General features: G+C 43.6%; 8 non-coding genes across 8 annotated transcripts; 7 read left to right on the forward strand and 1 right to left on the reverse strand.

Annotated features, from left to right (window-relative positions):
- The first annotated feature begins 1,044 nt into the window (after positions 1 to 1,044).
- Positions 1,045 to 1,117, forward strand: trnam-cau (transfer RNA methionine (anticodon CAU)). The gene has a single exon. It is a non-coding gene; the product is annotated as a tRNA-Met (tRNA).
- Positions 1,118 to 1,930: 813 nt separating this feature from the next.
- trnam-cau (transfer RNA methionine (anticodon CAU)) lies at positions 1,931 to 2,003 on the forward strand. The gene has a single exon. It is a non-coding gene; the product is annotated as a tRNA-Met (tRNA).
- A 637-nt stretch (positions 2,004 to 2,640) lies between these two features.
- Positions 2,641 to 2,713, forward strand: trnak-cuu (transfer RNA lysine (anticodon CUU)). The gene has a single exon. It is a non-coding gene; the product is annotated as a tRNA-Lys (tRNA).
- A 4,032-nt stretch (positions 2,714 to 6,745) lies between these two features.
- trnag-gcc (transfer RNA glycine (anticodon GCC)) lies at positions 6,746 to 6,816 on the forward strand. Its single transcript has one exon. It is a non-coding gene; the product is annotated as a tRNA-Gly (tRNA).
- A 2,077-nt stretch (positions 6,817 to 8,893) lies between these two features.
- On the forward strand, positions 8,894 to 8,965 carry trnad-guc (transfer RNA aspartic acid (anticodon GUC)). The gene has a single exon. It is a non-coding gene; the product is annotated as a tRNA-Asp (tRNA).
- An 874-nt stretch (positions 8,966 to 9,839) lies between these two features.
- On the reverse strand, positions 9,840 to 9,910 carry trnag-gcc (transfer RNA glycine (anticodon GCC)). The gene has a single exon. It is a non-coding gene; the product is annotated as a tRNA-Gly (tRNA).
- Positions 9,911 to 11,152: 1,242 nt separating this feature from the next.
- On the forward strand, positions 11,153 to 11,223 carry trnag-gcc (transfer RNA glycine (anticodon GCC)). The gene has a single exon. It is a non-coding gene; the product is annotated as a tRNA-Gly (tRNA).
- A 3,960-nt stretch (positions 11,224 to 15,183) lies between these two features.
- trnad-guc (transfer RNA aspartic acid (anticodon GUC)) lies at positions 15,184 to 15,255 on the forward strand. Its single transcript has one exon. It is a non-coding gene; the product is annotated as a tRNA-Asp (tRNA).
- The last annotated feature ends 3,947 nt before the right edge of the window (positions 15,256 to 19,202 follow it).

Below are 19,202 nucleotides of genomic sequence, written 5' to 3' on the forward strand. Positions count from 1 at the left end.
AATCGCTGTAAATCACATTTCTGTGGCCTTACGCATACCAAATGGGTAGGGGTGGTGCAGAAAACGGCTTGTGTTCTATTGTAACAGGTGTCTGACATTCAGATTTGACCAGAAATGTAAAGCGCTTTGAGTGGCTGTTGCAGCTGGAAAAGTGCTTTATAACATGCAACATGATTGATAATATATCTATTTCTCTTGGAACAAGGGATAAATTGCTGATAAGGTTACTATTCACTGGGTATTGAGTTGTGGTGTGTGCTATGAATAATGTCTGGTCACTCTCCCACAGGACTTGCTTTCATGTCTTATTTCCTAAACAGCTTTCCATAGGTGCTGGCTGCTGACTGGAGTGGGTGGAGAAGAGTGTCAGGAGTGATTTGTGACAGAAGGGTACCAGCAAGAGTTAAAGGGAAGGTTCACAAGGTGCTATGTTGTATGGTTTGGAGACAGTGGCACTGACAGTGGCACTGACGAAAAGACAGGAGGTGGAGCTGGAGGTGGCAGAGGTGAAGATGATAAGATTTTCACTGGGAGTGATGAAGAAGAACAGGATTAGGAACGAGTATATTAGAGGGACAGCTCAGGTTGGACGGTTTGGAAACAAAGCAAGAGAGGCAAGATTGAGATGGCCTGGACATGTGTGGAGGAGAGATGCTGGGTATACTGGGAGAAGGATGCTGAATATGGAGCTGCCAGGGAAGAGGAGGAGAGGAGGTTTATGGATGTGGTGCAGGAGGACATGCAGGTGGCTGGTGTGACAGAGGAAGATGCAGAAGACAGGAAGAAATGGAAAGGGAAGATCGTCTGTGGCGCCCCCTAATGGGAACAGCCGAAAGTAGTAGTAGTAGTAGTAGCTATTTACAGACTGTGTGGGCTAAAGCACACAAGAAGCCTAATTCTCCTTTCCAGTATTTCACTACATGTTTAAGATTGTGCAGGCAAACTCGTTAAAATATGCAATAATAGATCAGCGTGTATGATGCAACACTAACAGTTTGCCAGAGGCAACAAAATTTGGTGGTTTTTTTCGTGTGCTATCCCTAAGCCTCGTTGGCGCAGTAGGCAGCGCGTCAGTCTCATAATCTGAAGGTCGTGAGTTCGAGCCTCACACGGGGCAGATGTTTTACATTGTTTACATGTGTTATTCAGACTGTTTTTGTGTGTATTTTTCAGTACGCACCACTTATTGTCGGAGCACCCTTGTCAAACAAATCGTATCTTCAAATTGGCTATATTAAACTTCCAAGCCCTATTGATTGAGGAATAGAATAGATTTCCTCGCCAGATTACCTATCTCTAATCTCGATGTTGCCATGGTTACCAGTTGCCATCATAAAACATATTTCAACAAGTGGGGTTTAATCCAGTTGTCTAAAATAAACAACTGAGAATGAAAGCGCTGAGCTCCTCCCTGGTTCATCTTGCAGGAGTGACCTCAACATCGTTAGATGTGCTCGAATAACTACCTGGTCCGTGGAATTGAGAAGTCACAGATGATGTGAAATCATGTACAGTTAAACTGAGTCACTAGCTTGTTGTGTTTTTTTGTTGTTGTTGTTGTTGTTTAAAGGACGGGTTTATGGATCATGTCCCGTGGCACCACAAGACGCCGTCATAAAGCATTGTCCAGTGGTGGTCCTGCGTCCAGGAGCTCCACAATAATGCCGGTGAGTGAAATGATATATTTAAATGCACTTAAGCTGACGCCAGAGTGGGGATTAAACGGCATGATCATCACACAAGGGTTGGTTATGATGGGGCGACTCAGTTGACACTGTAGGCGGAGGTGATGGGATTTTGGTATGGGCAGGCTCCTGACGTGGTGGGGAAGGGGCGACAGAAGTTGGTGTAGGTCTGCAAAAGATGTGGAAGTCGAAAGTTATAAAAGACGCAACAAAATATGATGGTTTTTTTCCCGCGTGAAAAACAAGCCTCGTTGGCGCAGTAGGCAGCGCGTCAGTCTCATAATCTGAAGGTCGTGAGTTCGAGCCTCACACGGGGCAGATGTTTTACACTGCTTGAGTTGTTATTATTCAGACTTTGTTTGTGTGTATTTTTCAGTACCCACCACTTTCTGTTGGATCACCCTTGTCAAATAAATCGTATAGAGTATATCAAATTTTCAAGTTGGCTATTTTTAGACTTCTGAGCCCTTTTGGTTGAGGAATAGAACAAATGTGCTTGCCAGATTACCTATCATAAGGGCAGGCTCCTGACGCGGTGGGGAGGGGGCAACAGAAGTTGGTGTAGGGCTGCAAAAGGCATAGAATTATGAAGTTGGGGGCTAGAAAAAAATATTATGGGCTTTAGCCCTGGGAGCCTAGGTGACACCCTTGCACATGAGGTAGTCGACACAATTAATGCGCCCTCCGTTCACGGACTACACAGGAAAAATGACCAAATTGTGTGCACTTTGCTCTGTGGAATTGTGATCAAAATGGGATTTTTATATTATAGAGTAAACCAATGAAAATTTTAAGCATTTTCGTTGTTATTGTCCCTTCATTTGATATTGCCAGTGTAGATGGGCCAAAGCAAATTTCACCAATAATACCAGATACCACCCCAAACCCAATGTGCCTGAGGGCAACATTTATGAAAGCAGGATTGTGTAAGAATTTATGTCAGCACAGATACACAGCCCGGCTAGCTCAGTCGGTAGAGCATGAGACTCTTAATCTCAGGGTCGTGGGTTCGAGCCCCACGTTGGGCGCTAACCTTTTTTTTGTCAACTTGTCTGTGTAGGATTGCATAAACTCAAATGACAAAATACCAGGTGTCACCCGAATGGGCCGGCCTACATTTGCTTTAAGTGAACCCATAATGTTTAGAACAATGAATGAAAAGTGTCTCGTCCCTGGGTGGGCTCAAACAGCCAACCTATCGGTTAACACCGAATTCCCCACAGAGATCGTGTTGTTAATCGTGTGATTGATTCTCCAGAAGCGTCATTCTTTTACAGATGCCTGCGGTATTGATTTGGATCAGAAAGTTAATTGGGTAGTAAATTCTCATTAAGTGACTGGTAACGTTCTGCTCTTGTGCTGGTAGGGGAAGGGTGGGAAACAAGAATGTGGCCTTTGAGGTAAGGGGTTCTAATGGTACGGGTGGTGGGTGGATGTTAACAGGAGGGTTGAATAGGATGGTGCAGAGAAACTGTCTCGTGCATTCCTGATACTTTCTCGTGCGCACCCAATACTTTTGCAAAGACGGCAAATTACTTCATTTGGGTCCTTCGGCTTGCCGGTTGTGTCCGGTTCAAAACCAAAATAATCCCAAATAGGTGATTTTGTATTCTTTTTCGCAACGAGCTCTTCCATGATTGCATTTGCTGAAAATTGCCAATGCGCAAGAAATATATCGGCAGTGGACTATATGCACACTGTCTTCCACACTCCGACTCGGCCAGCTCGATCATTTCCGGGCGGCACCGGAAGTGATGCGGACAGCTGACAACAACGGCGAAGCAATGGCGTTTTTCACTCGGTCTCTCAAGAGCTACCCAGATTCACGGTTAACGATGTTAGTCGCATTATCCAAGAAGCATGCCATATGTCAGTAACCAAAAAGGTAGAAGGGCTTCAAAATTTACTTTTCAAGCTACATCCACAATTGCGAAGGTAAGATGTGGACGTGTAATGTTAGCATCTAGCACAGCGGTCGGGAACCTATGGCTCGCGAGCCATATATGGCTCTTCCGGTGACTGCATATGGCTCCCAGACAATTTTGAGTTGAAAAAAAATCAGTTTGGAACTGATTTTAAAATACTTGTGATATTTCTTAATAATACTGTGTCATTTAAAGTAAACAGAAATTAGTTTTGAAGATAAATTTCACGGGTCACGGGTCACCCGTGGGTCGGGTCGGGAACCAATGGCTCGCGAGCATGTCCGGGTCATTGTAAAGGTGAAAAAATCAATTTGATCAGATAGCCAACTAGTTTATCCGCTTCAACCCTTGTAACGGAAAAGATGGCGAAAAGAAAAAAAAACGATGATTACTGTGTATTCCAGGCTGCGTGGACAGAGGAATTTGCATTCGTGGAGAGAGCAGGATTTGCGGTATGTCTAATATGCAATGATAAAATTGCATCGATGAAACGGTCAAATATAAGCACATTTGCATGGAAATCTCCAGGGGGGGCCAGCAGGAAAAGGGCATGCGAGGAGCTACAGACGAGTCAGCAGTAACTACGTGTGTGGACCAAGCCAGGTGACGGGAATTCCGCTAGCGTTGCGGGGGCTTTGGCAATAGTAAGGAATGGAAAGCCATTCACAGATGGCGAGTATGCCAAAACATTCATGCTTGATGTGGCCAATGAACTGTTTGATGACTTCCCAAATAAAGACAAGCTAATCAAACGAATAAAAGACATGCCCCTGTCAGCAAGAACTGTGCACGATCGTAGCATCATGATGGCAAATCAAGTCGAGGAAACACAAATTAAGGACATAAACGCCGGGACATACTTTTCTCTCGCGTTAGATGAGTCAACAGACGTTAGCCATCTATCTCAGTGCAGTATCATTGCCAGGTATGCTGCAGGTGACACACTGCGTGAGGAAAGCTTGGCTGTTTTGCCAATGAAAGGGACAACAAGAGGAGAGGACTTATTCACGTCTTTCATGGAGTTTGCAAAAGAAAAAAAACTAGCGATGGATAAACTTATTTCTGTCTGTACTGATGGTGCACCCTGTATGTTGGGGAAGAACAAATGATTTGTAGCGCTTCTCCGTGAACATGAAAAGAGAGCCATCCTAAGTTTTCATTGCATCCTGCACCAGGAGGCGCTTTGCGCTCAGACGTGCGGCCAGGAGCTCGGTGAGGTGATGTCGCTGGTTATTCGAGGGGTCAACTGTATTGTTGCCCGAGCTTTAAATGATCGCCAGTTTAAAGCTCTGTTAGAAGAAGTTGGGAATCATTATCCCGGTCTGCTTTTACACAGCAACGTGCGTTGGTTGTCAAGGGGGAAGGTGCTCAGCCGTTTTGCAGCTTGCCTGAGTGAAATCCGGACTTTTCTTGAAATGAAAGGCGTCAAGCATCCTTAGCTAGACAACACTGACTGGCTCCTGCAGTTTCACTATCTCGTGGACATAACTGGCCATCTGAACCAGCTCAATGTGAAAATGCAAGGTATTGGAAATACAATCTCATCCCTTCAACAAGCAGTGTTTGCATTTGAAAGCAAGCTGGAAGTCTTTCTCAGGGACATTGAAACAGGTCGTCTTCTGCACTTTGAAAGACTGCAACAATTTAGAGATGCATGCTTAGCAAGTGACTCCACTCAACATCTGGATCTCCAGCAGCTAGCTGGCTTTACGTTCAATCTCCTGCAGTCATTCAAAGCACGTTTTGGAGAATTTCGTGCGCGCACTGGTCTTATCAAGTTCATCACTCATCCACATGAGTGTGCAGTGGACAAAATCGACCTGACATGCATCCCCGGGGTCTCTATCGGAGACTTTGAGCTGGAAGTTGCTGACCTGAAGGCATCAGACATGTGGATGAGTAAGTTCAAGTCACTTAATGGAGAGTTGGAAAGTCTTGCGCGACAGCGAGCAGAGCTGGCGAGGGAACGAACACAAGTGGACAGAAATTAAAAATCTTCAACCTGAAGACCAGCTGATTCTTAAAACTTGGAACGAGCTTCCTGTGACATACCACACAATGCAGCGTGTGAGTATTGCCGTATTGACCATGTTTGGCTCTACATATGCATGTGAACAGTCATTCTCGCATATGAGGAACATTAAGACCAACCTACGCTCACGTTTAACTGATGGAAGTCTCAACGCCTGCATGAAGCTCAACCTCACCACGTATGAACCAGACTACAAGACCATCAGCAAAACCATGCAGCACCAGAAGTCGCATTAAAAGTAAGACATATTTAATTTATTATACGTTAAAAATACTATATGGCTCTCAATGAAATATATTTAGAAATATTTGGCTTTTATGGCTCTCCCAGTCAAAAAGGTTCCTGACCCCTGATCTAGCATGTTTTCATACTAGCCAATGCTAGCGTAGTGATAAGTTAATGCTAACGTTATGTTTCTATGTGTCAACCACTGTTACAGTTTTCCTAACGTCATTATCAATCTCAGTTTCCAACAAGGATTAAACAGGAGAACTATCCATCAGGTCTGAGTGCTCTAGATCTATGAGGAAAAACCAGAAGCCTCACAGTTTGAGCGTGAGGGAAAGTCATCCTGCAGGTTCAGTGCAGACTGGTTCATGAGACAGGTTCCTGTTCGTCAGATCAATAAAAGCTTCTGTGAATCATATCACTGCTATGAATCTAATACTGTTAAATATATATTTCATATGATATATTTCTATGATTTTTTTTATTTTATTTTATTATTTTTGTTTTAAGTTTTGAATGTCGATTGTTGTGCTGATGGTGGCCGGTAGGAAAATTTTGACAAATCGTCCAACCCTGTTTTGGGCTATACAAATACACTTGATTTCCAATGTTGTATTTATTAAACAGAGGGTCGGGTTGTAAAAAATTACGCAAAATATCAGAACTGCTGTTGTGAAAATATGGCTAAAAGCCGCTTGAGAAACTATAAACAACAAAATGTGCTGCTGGTGCTAAATTACGTTATTTAATACCCTCATTTGATTAGAGAATCAATTGACTACAATCAAACCCTTCAGTAACTGATCATCCTTAAGACAGACGCTGTCGTGTTTCTCACAGATTTAACAGAAATGCTTTACACTTCATCTTTGTCAGCATTGGTGGTTCAGTGGTAGAATTCTCGCCTGCCACGCGGGAGGCCCGGGTTCGATTCCCGGCCAATGCATCATCCTTTTTTTTTGGAAGTCATAGGTTGTTGGACTCTAATCCAGTCTTTTTTTTTTTAATCTCCAAACAAAGTAATTATACAATTACAAAAACAGCAAGAACCCCCCTCCCCAAAAAAAAAGGAACTCCAAAATAAATGTACATAATATACATATACAATTATACAAAGGGCACTTCGGTCACACTATACTCCACACATCATACAAATGGAGTGAGGTATAATCACATAAGCTTACACTCTATACCACAGTTCCAAGTGTGATAATTAATTCAGAAAACAAGAGGGGGCCCTTATTTGATTTACTCAGGAACAGCCGGGAAACTGAACCCCTCCACAAGTCTTAAGAATGGGCCCACATCTTATTGAAATTATTTATTGACCCCCTGACCGTATGTTTTGTCTTCTCAAGTTTGATATGGTCAAGAACATGAACAACCCAAAGGTTGTGAGAAGGGGGTACAGAATATTTCCGTTTCAGAAGGATTAAGCGTCTGGCCAGCAAGGTGGCAAATCCAATGAAATCCGCTTCTAAGGCTGAGAGTGTTAATAATGGTGGGGCAACCCCAAATAGTGCAATCATAGCATGTGTTTTAATTGGCTTCCTGACAATGTCTCAAAAAGCTCAGACCAGAAGGTTTGTGAAGATGGACAGGGCCAAAACATAATGTGCATGTGTAGTTGGAGCTAGATGACATCTGTCACAGATCGGGTCTCCGTCAATCGTAGGAAGTCAGACCTTTGTAAAATGAGAGTGATGAATAACTTTGCATTGTATGAGCGCATGTTTGGCATAGATAAAAGGTATATACACACTATTAAGAGCTTTTTTCCCCAGAGCTCTTCTGTAATTTGCTCTCCAAGGTCAGCTTCTTCTCCCGTAGGGTTCTTGCAGAGTCTAGAGGAGCCAGCCGTAGCCAGTGTATCTCACCATAAAGATAAGACAACATGCCTTTCAACTTAGGGATAGCTGTAAGAAAGCAATCCAAAGGCGTAGTCTCGGGCCGGTAAGGGAACTGAGAGGATTTATTGCTGATAAAACTACAAACTTGTAGATATCTAAACAAGTGATGTCTAGGGAGACTATACTTCTCTGATAACTGCTGGAAGGAGGCAAAGGTATTATCAAGATAAAAGGTCCTGGAACGTTTGGATTCCAAGGTTGAACCATATTTTTAAATGCACCGTCAATCAAGGACGACGGGAAAGGCGTGGTTTGCTGTTAATGGAGCAGGAGAGGAAAATGTTTGAAAGCAAAAACAGCGTCTAAATTGGTTTCCGATTTTCAGGGAGGTTTTAATTGTTATATTCTTTATGTGTGGAGAAGGGTGTAAAATAGGGGGGTGAGCCAGAGCTACAAGTGACAGACATGGATTCTGTCATGGGGGGGATTGCTCAGCGTAACCAGTATTGTATGGTTCGAAGATTGGCAGACCAGTAACAGTACTGGAAATTGGGGAGGGACAGTCCACCTGGAGAGACATGAAACAAGTTCAGGCATTTTGAAAGAGTGGTCATCGTCACTGAATTAACTCTTGCAGCCAAAGATAAAATAAAAATATCTTGATAAATTAGCGAGAAGTGGGTCCAAATTAGCTTTATACAAATCTTTGAATTCATCTGTGGCATTAATCCCCAAATACATGAAGCAGGCTTCCTGGTGTGGTCAGACCACAAGACCTGTCCAGAAAGTGACGTGCGGTGAGGTCAGTGGCTGGGTAGGCAGTGGGCATTCGCAAATCCAAATTACACCCCTTTGTGCTCTCTATGTTTCGTAGCGTTGGCTGTGGTTGGGTAAGAAACATACAGAACGAAACCAATTAGCAGGTTAAGTTTGATTATTAGCAAGTAGATAAGTGGCTTGCAAATGGATTATATATATACATATATATATATATATATATATATATATATATATATATATATAGTCTCGTGGTCAATGGCGGCGTCATGGTGGCTTTAGTTAGCATAAAGTGAGACGATTACAGATGGGGCCAATAACACTCATGTTACATACATACATATAAACAGCTACGGTACATATGAGAGTCTATTGTGTTCAGCCATCCACAGTCACTCCTCGTTAGTATAGTGGTGAGTATCCCCGCCTGTCACGCGGGAGACCGGGGTTCGATTCCCCGACGGGGAGAACTATATTTTCACTTCGGACTGAAACCACACGATGATTAGTGTCCAGTCTGTAATGTCCTCCCCTGAGGACAGCGCGCATGTTGAAAGAAACTGAACTGCCTGTTCCAAGCTCTGGCCATGGAGTTACAATTCTTTTCTAAATGATGGAGCATGTTTAAAACAAATACTCAGCATCTAATTTCTGCAGGACAACCAACATGGATGACGACGAACTGATTCTTGAGGTAAATTCTCACTTAAGTCAAAACACATGAATGGGAGCCACGGAAGGCCTTGGTGTATCCGGTCGAAAGCGCCAACTGCTTCTGCCCTCAGGTGTAGCCTAGCCAGGACAGGAGGTCGGTAAACCAAAATGGCGTCCTGGTAATGTCTCTACAGTGCATCCGGGAAGTATTCACACCCCTTCAGTTCCCCACATTTTGTTATTTTACAGCCTTATTCCAAAATGGATTAAATTCCTTTTTTTCTCATCAATCTACACACAACACCCAATAAAGACAAAGTGAAAAAGGTTTTGTAGAAATTTTTGCAACTTTATTAAAAATAAAAAACTGAAATATTGCATGTACATAAGTATTCACACCCTTTACTCAGTACTTGGTTGAGGCACCCTTGGCAGCGATTACAGCCTCAAGTCTTCTTGGGTATGAAGCTAGAAGCTTGGCACACCTATGTCATATTCTTTAGCTTTTTTGAAGCTGAACTGACACCTAAGCATTTCATCGCCAGCGATGTCTGCCATGCTGTGTTGTTGAGCATCCATCCATCCATCCATCCATTGTCCAAACCGCTTATCCTGCTGTCGGGGTCGCGGGTGTTGTTGAGCATTTGACAAATAAAACTTGTATCTTTACCAAAGAAAAAAGTTCTGTTGCATTGGCCGGGAATCGAACCCGGGCCTCCCGCGTGGCAGGCGAGAATTCTACCACTGAACCACCAATGCTTGTGAAGAATGTGGAATATGAGAGAAAATTCCACAGCATTTCTCTTTGTTCTTCATGGCATTCTAGTATGGCAGGGTTTGATAACAGTTCATTTATTCCAATGTAACGAGGGTGTTGAAGTAATTTATCACCAGAAGCAGATTGGTTTTCAACAGCCATCCACCGGTACTCCTGCACTGACCTACAGGTTTATGGTGAGAACCCAGCCAGGGGCGTCAGTTTGTATTATTCCACCTAGATTCAAACTGAGATAATGAGAAACCAGGCACCGCGCCTCTCAGCTACATATTTCAGAAGAGACCTTATTTCATCCAAACCCAGTGCAGAAGACTGTCCTTGCTGTGCCCTTCCGCCATGAAGACGCCAGGGTTTCTCTCCTTCTGGGCAGTCTTGATGAGGCACACTGCGTACCACATAACTTTTGAGAAAAGTCAGTATAGTCCCTTCCCCTGTGAAAAACCACAGCCCATGCCCTTCTTTCTGAGCACATTCTCTTTGACCAGTGCTGACCTGTTTTGTAAGGAGGGGGCATTTTTAATTTTTCTTGCCAGGAGAGATCCTGCCACGAAAGCCCAAAGGCCCCTTCCTCCCGGAAGCCAAATTTCACTTTCACCGGGAAGATTACACCTGGCTTTTGGTACATGTTGGTGACTTCTGTACAAACAACAACAATAAAACATGCTGGTACAGTTATCGAAGTTAATTTACCTTAATTGTCATAATTATTACTTTAGTACAAATCAGAAGGGGGGAAATAATCAGAACATACCTGGTTTACTTTATACCATGCACCTTCAATGAATTATTAAGAATGACAGCTGAGCACCCTTGGAATTAAAGTCGACTCGCAGCCCAATATGTTAGAGAAATTATTACGTGTCTGAGCATGAAGTCAAAAATCAATTTCTCCCTTTCGAACCTCGCTTAGGGTTGTAATCACTGGTTGTGCAGCTGAGCCCTTACCTTCATGTATGCATTATCTCCTTTAAAATCTGTTAATGAAATTCATGATTTCTAATACCGTATTTATCAAACAGAAGGTTTGTTAATATGAATTTATGAACAATATTAGAACGGCTGGTGAAGACCAATCTGCTTCTGGTGATAATTACTTTATTTAATGCTCTCAGTTCATTGAAATAAATGGACTGTCATCAAATCCTGCCATGATTGCTGTTGATTACCATGGAGAGCCAACAGGAATGTTTCATAATCCCTTACATAGTTAGCTTGCTTTGTTAGCATTGGTGGTTCAGTGGTAGAATTCTCGCCTGCCACGCGGGAGGCCCGGGTTCGATTCCCGGCCAATGCAATATATGTTTTTTTTCCCTTGGCAAAATCAAGGAAAAACTGATTCAGTTGTCTTTGATTTTCTTACCTGGTTTATTGAGCATGCATAAAGAAATTCCTTGGTAAAAGTTCCAGATTGTTTTATTTGTCAAATGCACAATACAACATAGCACGCATTGCTGGCAATGAAATGCTTAGGCGTCAGTTCAGTCTCAAAAAGCTAAAGAATATGACATAACTGATTAAGTTAAAGCTAAAAAAAAAAATGACAAAAACATTACAAAATCACAGTATTTACAATCCAGCATGAACCCAGCCACTGAGGAGACGCAAGCCATTGCATTCTTAGTGCCAGTCCCAAGCCCAGATAAATGGGGAGGGCTGCATCAGAAAAGGCATCTGGCATAAAACCTTTGCCAAATCAAATATGTGGATCATAAAGCAGAATTGTATACTGAATCAGTTGAGGCCTGGGTTACCAAGGACCGACACCAGCACTGTTTTCCAGCAGGGTGCCGGTGGAAATTCTACTGTTGGGTGAAAGAGAAGGAGAGGGGAAAGGCATGTCTAGAGGCAGCGGGAGGAGGAAGGTAGGAGTGTGGAGGTGAGACTCGGGAATGAGAATGTTGGCACTATCGCTGGTAAAGAGAGAGAGCTGGCTGATGTGATGGAGAGAATAAAGGTAGATATACCGTTTGGGCAAGAGACCAGATGGAAGAGGAGTAAGCCCAGGAGCATCGGAGGTGGGTTCAAACTCTTCTACCATGGTGTGGATGGGAGGAGAAATGGGGTAGGGGTAATTCTGAAGGAAGAGTATGTCAAGAGTGTGTTGGAGGTGAAGCGAGTATCTGACAGTGATGAGTGTAAAGTTGGAAATCGAAGGTGTGATGATGAATGTTATCAGCGCATATTGGATGTAAGATGAAAGACAAAGAAGAATTCTGGAGTGAGTTGGATGAAGTGGTGGAGAGGGTACCCAAGGAGGAGAGTGGTGATTGGAGCGGACTTTAATGGGCATGTTGGTGAAGGGAACAGAAGTGATGAGGAGGTGATGGGTAGGTATGGTGTCAAGGAGAGGAATGTGGAAGGACAGATGGTGAACTTTGCAAAAAGGATGGAAATGGCTGTTGTGAATATATATTTCAAGAAAAAGCAGGAACACGGTGACGTACAAGAGTGGAGGAAGGTGCACATATGTGGACTGTGTCTTATGCAGGAGGCGCGACCTGAAAAGAATTGGAGGCTGCGAGGTGGTGACGCGAGAAAGTAGCTAGGCAGCATCAGATGTTGGTCTGTAGGATAACTTTGGAGATCAAAAAGAGTAAGAAAGTGAAGGCAGAGCTAAGGATCAAATCACAGAAGTTGAAGAAGGAAGACTGTTGTGTGGAGTTCAGGGAGAAGTGAAGACAGGCACTGGGTGGTAGTGAAGAGTTGCCGGAGGGCTGAGCAACCACTGCAGAAATAGTGAGGAAGACCGCTAGGAAGGTGTTTCATCTGGACAGAGGAAGGAAGAGAAGGAGACTTAGTAGTGGAATGAGGAAGTACAGGAAAGTATACAGAGGAAGAAGTTGGCAAAGAAGAAGTAGGATAGTCAGAGAGATGAAGAAAGTAGACCGGAGTGCAAGGAGTTGCGGCATAAAGCCAAGAGAGAGGTGGTGACGGGTATGAGAGATTAGACATTAATGAAGGAGAAAAGGACTTGTACCGATTGGCTAGACAGAGGCATTGAGCTGGGAAGGATGTGCAGCAGGTTAGGGTGATGAAGGATAGAGATGGAAATGTGCTGACAAGTGAGGAGAGTGTGCTGAGAAGGTGGAAGAAGTCCTTGGAAGGGTTGATGAATGAAGAAAATGAGAGCGAGAGAGAAGGTTGGCTGGTGTGGGGATAGTGAATCAGGAAGTGCAGTGGATTAGCAAGGAGGAAGTGAGGAGAGTTATGAAGAGGATGAAGAGTGGAAAGGTGGCTGATCCAGATGACATATCGGGGGAGGCATGGAGATGTATAGGAGAGATGGCAGTGGAGTTTCCAACTAGATTGAGATTTAACTAACTTGGAAAGTGGGAGGATGCCTAGCAGTGGAGAAGAAGTATACTGGTACTGATTTTCAAAAATAAGGGTGGTGTACAGAGCTGTAGTAACTACAGAGGTATAAGGTTGATCAGCGACAGCATGTAGATGAGGGGAAGAGTAGTGAAAGCTAGGTTAAGAAGAGAGGTGATGATTAGCGAGCAGCAGTATGTTTCAGGCCATGAAAGAGCACCACAGGTGCAATGTTTGTGTAACACTAACTAAGGGCCAAAGGGCCAAATGTAGAACAGGAAGGAATATGCACAATTTCTACACTATAATATCAATCAAGGTAAATCTCAATGTACAGGCTGCATCTATTGGCAGTGGCAATGTTTGGTACGCTCAAGGAGGATAGAATAAACAAGGACGAGGTTTTAGAAAAGCAGCATCACAATTAACGTTTATTCACAAACCAATACCTTCAGTGTAAGGGCTCATACGTATATCATCAACGGGTCAAGTAAAATAACCATTCAGTGTATGTTGAATTCTTTCCAACAGGAAAAATACCACTAAGTATTAAGATTTTAGTATCGAATGCACTTGTATAGAAATAACAAAATAAACTGGCCCAGTAAAAGGAAAAGGAAAAAAAAGTCTTTCTGTGTTCAGTTAGTGTCCATCTACCCGGGTAGTGTGATTTTGTTTTGCAGAGCTCTTAGCTGAGTAGAAGAGACGAGTGTGCTCCTTGCCCTTGGACACACGATGAAGCAAAAGTTGAAAAGTCACATCCTCCACGCGTGCTGGCCTGCACTCTGCACCACGAGGTTCACTGGTTTGGGCTCTGGCTCGCCATCTTGTTTCAGAATCCACTTTTGCAAACGGATATATATAAAACAAAACAAAAACAAAACCAATCTGCATCTCTACGCTGTACACTAAAATACTATATATATATATATATATATATATATATATATATATATATATATATATATATAAATCCAATGAGTCAAGTAAATTCTTTATGAGACAGTACAGTTGATGATGGCTTATGGCATGAAACAGGCTTGTACTGTCTCATAAAGAATTTACTTGACTCACTGGATTACTTTGCTCATTTGTTGAGCACTTTCCCTGCTGTTGAGTGTTTCTTTTAACAAAGTTTTATATATATATATGTATATATATATATATGTATATATGTGTGTGTGTGTGTGTGTGTGTGTGTGTGTGTGTGTGTGTGTGTGTGTGTGTATATACACACACACACACACACACACACACACACACACACATATGTGTTTGAGAAATTATCAGGTGTCTAATTGTTTTACTAACCCCTTGATTGTTTAACTAACCCCTTGGCTACACCTAACTTGAGCGGAGCAAAGTGCCGAGCACGGAAGCAGATAGAGCTTTCTACCGGATACACCAAGGCCTTCCGTGCCGAACTTTTATGCATTTTGACATAGTGGGAATTTACCTCGAGAATCAATCTGTCGTCATCCATGTTGGTTGTCCTGCAGGAATTAGATGCTGAGTGTTTGTTTTAGATATGCTGTGTCATTTTGAAAAGATGAAGAACTCCTCTGACAGAGCTTGGAACAGGCAGTTTCGTTTCTTACAAAGGCTGCTGTGGAAGCAAGGGGAGCGGCTGTGGTTGAGTAAGAAGCATACTGACCGAAACTAATTACTTAGCAGATTAGGTTTGGTGATTAACAAGTAGATAAGTGGCTTGCAAATGGAATGTTTTGTTTTTTTTTCTTTTTTTTTTTCTTTTAGTCTCGTGGTCAGTGGCGACGTCATGGTGGCTCAGTTAGCATAAAGTGAGACGATTACAGATTTCAGATGGTGCCAATAACACTTATGTTACATACATACATACATACATACATACATGCATGCATACATATGTAGATACAGCTAAGGTAAATACAAGTCTATGTTGTGTTTGGGGCTTAGCAGTCACTCCTCGTTAGTATAGTGGTGAGTATCCCCGCCTGTCACGCGGGAGACCGGGGTTCGATTCCCCGACGGGGAGAGCTACATTTTTCACTTTTTGACAGACCTGATGTCACAGTAACAAGTTATCAACCTTCAATGACACCAACTGTTGATCCAAAGAATGAAAAAATCTTTTCACTTTATTTTAACAACTTGTCATACATATAGAAAAAAATGAATTCTACCTCTTTCATTCACTTATTTAATACATATACCAATGATCATCATCATCACAAACATGTCATACTTATATCCATTCTTGAGTATTCATATTCTGTTTATTCATTATCATCATCGTCAACCAGTCTCACAACAACTTCTACATCCTCATCCTTCTCCTCCTCCTCCCTCTGATTGCTGCAGGTTTGTAGATTATACATTTCTGTGTACTTTAGTCTGCTGGCAAGGCAGGAGCAGTCTGGAAGCTTGCAGGTCCATACACACTTGCAGGCCGTAAGTTCCAGGATGGCCATTGGTGCTGGGGGGGTCCCCGCATACCAGTCTTAACATCAGCATACCTGTAAGAATAAGTGGAAACTATTTCTCATCCATTTCAGTGAGGAGCCCAAAGGTCTAGAAATTACCTATACGTATTTATACTATTTTATTATCAGAGCAAGATTGTGAACATTTATTTATTGTATTTATTATAAGCCTAGCTTTGTCATCAGTTGTCCATCCATGTCCTTTTGGCTTTGGTATGTCTGGCTGTCCTTCCAGGTAGTGCCTCCAGACTGCTGCCTGGTAATTGGTATGCTGTATATGCAGCTGTAAGCAGTCCCTGCAAGGGGAAAGTAGGCTGGACTCCACTTCACCCCTTCTGGTGCAGAACAGCAGGTAATGCAGATCATTGATATCACATACACTAGAACTAGATGATGGTGCATACATCCTGCAGACAAATGATTCCATGTTGCTGTATAATTCATCTGATACATCCCAGGGATTTGAAGGACTCTTGGGATGTGCTGTTTCCTTTGAGAAGTTTGAGAGCCCCGACTTTTCCTCGTCCTGCAAAAGCACTTATGCTCTCACAACCCGTAAAGGCATGTACACCTACAAGAGCATCACATAGGTCATCTTCAAGGGGCCGAGCAAGGTCACTGATGTTGTACCTTCTCCGATTCTGAGAGCCACATTTCTGATACAGGAGTCAGTTTATCTTCTTGCAGTATCTGAGACAAAAGATCATGACACTGGTATCCTCACTCACAATAACTGTGGTTTGATAGCCATTCTGGATGGCATGATTTGCATGTTGGAGTATATGGTTATCCGCCTCCTCATGGGAAGAGTTCAGCTCTTCAGCAGCATTCCAGTCTTTGATAGGGTCCAGTCGCTGAGGTCACTTACATGAATCATGAAAAGTTTCTCTCAATAAACGCTGTGTCCAGATGAACTGATTCAACTTTCTGTGATTGCATACTATAATTTTCTCCGTTGTTGGCATTGATTGCATTGGATCATTGCATAGATTGCATTGAATATAAAATTTGTGTTTAATATTCTATGCAGTCTGACAGCAGCCTGCCTCTCCGCTCTAGCTGAGGATGCATGGTGACAGCTTCTAGTGACTGTCCCATACAAACACTATATTTTCCCTTTTCTTACAAACCCCCCGGTCACGTGGATCATGTATGGTACTTAAGCATAATAAACAGTCTTGAAGTTCAGGTTGACGTTTACAGAAAGTGTGGCGTGATGAATCTCTGTTTATTCTGTACAGTTTCAGGATTGCGCAACCGTTGGGCGTCATACTTCAGAGTGGAACTTTCCCACAGCTCTCCCACCCCTGCAGGTGCATGTGATATGTTCATGAGTGACATGTGTACAGAATAACGACAGGTGTGTCTTGACCGTGACTCTTGTCCTTCCAGGTTTGATTGCCGTACACTGTGCTTACTGTCCTGGCGTTTTATCAAAAGCACCAGAGTCTGTCACCCGAAGGCAGGGAGGAGGAGCAACAAGGTTTTTCACCTTCAGAAACTGAGTGATTGCTCACCTTCCATGTGTAAATTATTTGCACAGGGATTTGTATGAGGCCCCGAGTCACAGGGTCTTAACCAGACACAACAGGCTGGTATATGAAGAGATGAGTCTATCCTATCTTTTTTCAGCAGAACCTGTTTGTAATGCATAGTTATGTCATGCATAATTATGGCCTTGTTTGCCTTTTGGGCTTTTTCTCTTTTATACATCATTTGAATACATCAAAAAGACCGTGTTGAAAATGAGGAGTGTTTTTCTAAGTTCTATATATTAATAATAATTTTTTCAAGGTTATTGTTCAGTATTTCTAACTTGCAGAAGGACATGTCATTATGTAGTTTTTTTGGGGGGGGGGGCATTTTCCACCTTTATTGGCTAGTGACAGTAGAGAGAGACAAGAAGGGCAGGGGACGACATGCAGCAAAGGGCCCAGGCCGGACCTGAACCCCAGGCTGCCGCAGTAAGGACCCAGCCCCATGCTACACACGCTCTACCAGGTGAGCCACTGGGGCGCCCCTTTTTTAATTCTTAACCAAACACTTGTAGCTGAAAGTGCAATCCCCCCCCCCCCCGATTTACTATTGTGCTATCAATAAGTGAGTTAGTGTCATTCTTTTCAAATGGTTGCAACTTTAAACATATTGGACCTTTGCTATACGTCGATATTTTATATTCAATATTGAAACCAAACAATATATTCCCCACTTGACACGACGGTGCACAGATACACAACTGAATGTCACCAAGAAAATAGAGCTCCTCATTACTAACCCTAATTCTTGCATTTCAGTCCACAGCCCTGCACTCATCCACAAAGCGACTGTTGAACTTGTGGACTGGTAGCTTGGACTCACTCTGGACAATAGACTCTGTTTGGACCAACACACCCCCTGAGATCCTTAAACGCTGCCAGCAAAGACTCTCTGTCCTTCGTAAACTTGAGGCACTTTCTGTCGAACCTCACCTTCTGTAATTCTGCCCGTACTACTTTACTGCTCCCCCTGTTTCTTCACCGTCATCAATGGGAACCGGCTCATCGGCATCTCGCACAGCGCATCCAAAACCACCGGCCTTCCCACCCTCAACCTGTCAGACCTCAATAGCAAAGCCACAATACACTGATCACCAGCCATAACGCAGATCCCCCTCACCCCCTTTAACCCATTCTTCACATTGCCTCCATCTGGTCTCAGGTACAGGTCCCTCACCTGGAGACGGGCCGCTTTAAAATGCCACTGAAGCTCAGAGCTGTTGTGTTACTATATAGTTGCCTCCCCGTTCTCTACATATATCGGGTGGTATGTGCATATGGATTTACTGTATGTGAGGCTTTGTGCAAAAGGGGGAAACAAATCTCCTCATCCAGGACAACAAACTGTCTGCCTGTCTGTCTGTCTGCAGCAAAATAAACGTCTCCCACACCCTAAAAAGCGGTAAATGTGTACGTTTATGCCCCTCGTTGGTTGCATTTAACTGTATTCGCGTGATCCCTGCCTTTCTCTGTAGTAGTCTGGGGCTTTTTTCCTGCAATAAAAACTGTGCATTGTCACTTGTTTGAAAAAAGAAAGAACTAGGGTTCCGTGGCTGGGGCTGCGCATGCGCAGTTGGTCGTGTTTGCGCCCCCCCTCCTCCTCCTCCTCCCGGACTGACAGCCTGTTAGCCGCTATCGAGTCGCCGGCAATGATACAGCAAACACCGCCTGGACCCCACACGCCGGGATGGACTTAGAGCGCGCCGCCTCTCCTCACCACGCACACGGGATCCTTTCCGCGCGGCGCTTTCCTTGACCGGCCGAGCGCGCGTTTCGTTTTGGTCGCCGGGGCGACGTTTGGACCGTCCGGTCCGGGGGGGAGGACAAGAAAAAGAGAGAGAGGGGGGGGAGACTCGACGTCTGGAAACGGGATGGACGACTCGGTGCGCCAGACGTCGGCAAGCTAGAGCTGCTCCCGCGTATTGAGTCTCGTCTCGGCCGGACCCGAATCACTCAAAGTCGGC

Source organism: Lampris incognitus, chromosome 21 (assembly GCF_029633865.1).
Source record: "Lampris incognitus isolate fLamInc1 chromosome 21, fLamInc1.hap2, whole genome shotgun sequence".
NCBI lineage: Eukaryota > Metazoa > Chordata > Actinopteri > Lampriformes > Lampridae > Lampris > Lampris incognitus.